This window comes from Pinus tabuliformis, chromosome 8 (assembly GCF_031772625.1).
Source record: "Pinus tabuliformis cultivar Carrire ecotype Pingquan chromosome 8, CPIR1, whole genome shotgun sequence".
NCBI lineage: Eukaryota > Viridiplantae > Streptophyta > Pinopsida > Pinales > Pinaceae > Pinus > Pinus tabuliformis.
In genome coordinates this window covers 1,095,190,658-1,095,196,130 of record NC_142294.1, presented here as the reverse complement: position 1 = coordinate 1,095,196,130, position 5,473 = coordinate 1,095,190,658, and the positions used below count along the sequence as shown (strand labels likewise).

Here is a 5,473-nt window from a genome sequence, read left to right as displayed (position 1 = left end):
GAGGTGGTTGGGGGATGTTGCAGGTAAGAAGGGGTGAGAAGTAACCCTAATGGAAGATCTTCCATTTATTTGTAGGTGTGTTTCCCCCTCAAGTAGAATTTTTTGTGGTTAAGGACACATTTCCACATATTTGGAGGCATATTTCACCTCTGAGGTATTTGGGGTTAAGTACATTACAAAAATTCAACCCTAGGTGACTATTATCGATATGATCCGAGTTAAATATATAAATTGCTAAATTTAATATAATGTAGAAATTACTTTCAGATCATAGCATCAATTACACAATAATTGAAAACTTAAGCAGTGGGAGAATAAAAGAGTTTTGTAGATACATAAGTAATTTCATTTCAAAATAAGATTTTCATACCTCAAGGAAACCTCTACATGTTACTAAAATAACAATTGCATGGTCATCATAATCATCTCGAAATGAGGTATATGATCTACACAGAAAAGAAAGGTAGAAGTTGTACAACCATTGTATTGCTCCATATGGCCATACATGTGTGTAGGATTGTATTGATTCTCTGTACAATTTCCTTTCAACCTATTGAAAACGTGTAAGTTCATCCTTATTGTGCATTTATTTCTCTCAGTTGATCAATGTGGGCAATACCTCTCTATATTGTCTTATTTATTCTTTTCTAAAACATGTACAAGTTCTTGATTGCACTACATTTCTCAATGTACATATTGTTCGAAACCTTTTCTTCACATCTAGAAGAAATTTTGCATGAGGAGATACCATGAGGTTGTTGACACAATTAAACCCTTAGATGAATATTGAATTCATGATATAAAAGGACTTCATGAAATATAATTTGGCAAGTGGAAATATGGACCCATTTTATTCATTCAAAAGACAAAAGGAAGTGCTCCACTTGAGGAGGATGAGGGTCTTGAAAATAACCATGAAGAAAATGACACAAGGCTACCAATGGAGCCACCATAGAATAACTCAGAGCAGATTTTATATGAACCAAAATGATCGTGAAGCCCTAACCATGGCCACCCCAATGCAAGCCAACAACCCACAGGAGCTGTTAAGAAAAGAAAAAGGTGTTGAGAATTCAATAGGGCAGTACTTAAATATGTTAATTCTCTTTAAATTGGTAATTTTTTGTGTTACATTTTCCCTTATTGGGTTTGTTCCATATTATTACATTGTGAGATACATCAAACATCTATATAAACAACAAGAACAATGATAGAGTATATAGGTTGCAAGCCGGGGTCAAAGTCCCTCTTCTTGAGGGGAAAACCCTTAAATCTCCTCTCTTCTTATAGATTCTTCAATTAACGAATACCATGACCTAGTAATCAAATAAATACCCTCCAAGATCAATATGAACTCGGCCTCCTACTGCAAGGACTTTGACCTCCTATTGCAGATCTGAAATTTTCTCTCTCGTCAACTTCTACAATTGTTGTTGCTCCTCTTAGAGACTTCAATCTCCCTCGTATAACCTTATGTTACCTTCGCTTCCCTTTCCTTGAGACTTAGAGCTAGTGAGATGCCCTAAGTGACCTTCACTTTCCTCTCTTTCTCTCGTTCCTTCAAGATAAATCTAAGGATAGTCCTAGCGTAGAAACCCTAACTTTGACTTTCACAAGAGAGAGAGAACTAGCCCAAGGACTTCAATTCATTCAACTTCTTGTTCATTCATTCCTTCTTTGACCTTTCTTCTTCCTCTTCTTCACATAGAATGAGATGAGTGAGTGTGTATAATGGAGGAAAAGTTCCTCTCTATATATAGGATCTTTCAAGGGTAGACGTGGCTCTTCATGTAGGCCAACTTGATCTTGGAGGTATTTCGACACTTTAAAGAAAACCTTTGCAAAGTCCTCTTCATTCACATATGACTTGAAACGTTGTAAAAAAGTATTGGTAGCATATAATATTCTCCCAATGTCACATGAATGGCAATAGCTAAGGACTTGATTGTGTTCCCAAGTCGTGAAAAAATGTAAGGCTACTTGTGAGGGTCTAAGTGCCAAGGCGTGCTAAGGAATTTTAACATGTGCCAGATAGTGTAAAGTCATGTCAACTATCATGTCAAATATTCTAAATGTGCCAAGTGCTAAGGCATGCCAAAATGTGCAAGGTTGTCACAATATATGCATGACTTGAAAACCCAATAATTTCTTGTCAACTTAAAAAATCCATTTCTCCTCAACAACAACTTGGAATTAGATGATTTGCATTGTTTTATAATCATCCTGATGAGAACTATCATCCTTATCAATCACATTTCAAAAACTCATCATGGTTTTGGCCCAAACATCGATGGGTGGAAAACCCCATACTTGGGTTCCAAGCCCCCAAGCCTACTTGTGGCCCTTTGACCTCCAACACTCAAACATTAGGGCTTGGAGCACCTACCAAGCTACACAAAAAAGAACATCACATACTTCCAAATGAAGTTTCTACTGATCATGGTTTTGGATGTCATCTCCCCACCAATTTTTGCAGTTTGTGTGAGATGCATTGATCAAAGCTCAGATGTAGACGTTAGGTAGCTTGGATGAGTCTTAAATCCCACTGGCACCAAATCTAACCACAACTTCATTGTCAAAGATAAAATAATTTTCCTTGGAGCTGAATTTGGGTTTTCAAGCTAAATCATTTAGAGTTGAAGTTGGGTTGTCAAGCTAAAGTAGAGGAGAGGTTATGCACCCTGCTAAGAAGTCTAGAGCTACAACTAAATATGAAGGTAGTCATTGATTTTTTTAAGGAGAGGAATAAGAGGACTAACAAGTGTCTCATTCCTTATACACCACACCAACATCCAGACATCCATCAAGCCCTCTTCAGCGTTTCCATGGTTATAGGTAGCATTTAATGTTTATAAACTAATGTTAGCATTAGTTTCAAATCTTGGAAATACGAATCAAATAAACGCATTGAGCAAAGATATTATATGAATAATATCAATGATATGGTTTGTATTCCTTGGGAAGAGGTCAAATAATACCATCAAATATATTATTGTTCCTCAAAGTTAAATCGATAAATTTATATGTTGAGAACAATGGTCATTTTATGAACATGGTAAAGTTTATAAAAACTTTGGATTAATATGCACAAGTACTAATGCTAACTAATACAATCGATTACTATAGTCCCATGTCATAGATTGCAAGGACTAATAAGAAAAATACTCCCATCTTCATGTCTCATAGATTAAAGTCCAAACTCTAAAGAGAGACTATATTTCTTGAATTTCACGACTAAATGTAAGGCTAGTCTCTCGATAGAGCAAGAAATTCATTGAACTCTAAAGAAATTCTTGCTCTATCGAAATATTTTGAATTTTTTAATTACTTATATATATTGTTGATGTTATTTCTTGTCTAGAGGTATTGTTTTTTTAGTGCACTGTAAAGATGTTATTTAAAAAAAAACTCTAGTGTTCCTGAAGGTTTTCTAGGAATCCCTAGTGAGGGATGTTACATGCGGCAACTCTTTAACGCTTTCTCTATCCCAGTTGCATAATTTGTTGCTACGTTTCAACATGCTTTGTTTGGTTGATGTTGTGGAAAAACTAATAGATCATTTTCAATAACCTCTTCAACATAAGTGTGGACGCAATATCAACCATGAGTGAGAATGATGAGCCTGGAAGATAGGGTTAGTTTTGAGACTCTCCTTCGAAGGATCTAGATTTGGCCATATGGAATTTACTGGGCTTCACTCATCATCTTTGCACACTGTTATTCTCCTGTCATCGGGTTTAAGCGCATAACCATTGAATGCAAAGTTTATTTAATTAATTATCACATCAATAGCTTAGAAAATAGATTTTTGGGGCTCTATAGAGTGAGTCTAGCAGGGAAAATAGTTTTTCAAAGCTTTGCATAGTGAGTCCACTATAAGGGTTCCTCTAGTGTGGAGACAGTAAGGCCATGGGTCTTTGTTAAATCTCCAATACATAAAGAGACTTCCAAAACTCCATCCTTGCACAAATCTTTGTTGAACAAATGTGGGACCAACAATGCCTATTGCTATAAATCCTCCTTACCCAACAATAACATTCCTAACAACAACAAAAAATATAGTTTTTTTTAGTATTATTGTCCATCGATTCTTATTTACTTTCATGGTAGGTATTCAACGTTCATTGTGGAAAGAGCTACGGATTGCGATGGATCAACTACTTGAGAGTTGACATCAAGTGAGGTAGTTTTAGTCCAAATGAATACAAGCTTATCATTCATCTACATACCAATTATAGAAACAGGTTGGTCTAAGTTTCATCAATTTATTAGTTCTTGGTGGTGCATTAAAGCATTGACATTAAGATATATTTGATGGACTAAATATGTGCAGGTGGGCATACATAGCATTCCATCCACCTAGAAGAATAGATAATGATATTTAAAATTACTAGAACTCTTGGATAAAGAAATACATTGTTAAGGGTGAGATAATCTCAAGGAATATTGAGGGTTCCAAGGTACATATTAATTTTCCATAGTTCTTGTTCAAAGAATCTGCATCTCTCAACAATGAGAGTAAGCTGCTAAATATTCAAGAATTTTAACCATCTCTAGAAACAAAAAATGTAAGAACCATAATTTGCAATATATATTACAATGGTACAATGATCTATAGGTTCAAGGACTCCTAGTTTCAAATACATTGCATGACTACAACAACTTGAACCCAATTGAAGGTTCCTTTTGTTATAATCTAAATTAAGAAAAAAGTAATGGACTTACACTACATCATCCATGAATAAGAGTGACTACATGAGATCCCTGAATATGGCACTGTTAATTTATTCCCTTCATGAAACATTGGATCCTGTTGATCACGCTAACATAGCTAGATCGTTGGAATCTACTTCCAACTATAATGGGGTTGTTTTAGGATATTTCAAGTGCTTATACAATCTTGAACATTATAACCATGGCACTCAAAATAGTTGCAGCTATTTGCCTCCACTTTATGATGCTAGTGAAGAATTTGCACCCATTGATTTAAAAGATAGTGACAATAATTCACTAAGATATCTCGAGAAAAACCAAAAAGATGAGATCAATATAGCCGAAAAAACATGAGCATAAAATGTGAACAAAGTAATTTAAGATGCAAGAAGTGGAAAAAATTATATAACCGATAAATTGAAGATAATAAGCTAAACACTAGGACCAAAGCGTTTGTCAACATATAAATTTTTGCACTACCTCATTGTCCACTCTAGGAAAGGTCTTTCTTGAAGATATAGAAGCTTCATTTACATCAAAATATGCCCACCAAATCATGAATACATTTAGATAGACTTAGAAATTTTAATAAAATTATCTAGAATATAAAACATCAATATGAAAACATTGATGAAATTGGAAGAGGGGTATATTTTAAATGTGTGTAAGAACCAACTCTTGAGTTCAAGAACTTAGATTGTAGTTATAGCTTCATCCAAGATCTTCATGCATAGCTCACTACAGGTTTATCAAGAGGCTA

The 5,473-nt window shown here is 34.8% G+C and overlaps 1 pseudogene; it reads left to right on the top strand.

Annotated features, from left to right (window-relative positions):
• The first annotated feature begins 4,325 nt into the window (after positions 1–4,325).
• On the top strand, positions 4,326–5,067 carry LOC149239163 (uncharacterized; annotated as a pseudogene).
• The last annotated feature ends 406 nt before the right edge of the window (positions 5,068–5,473 follow it).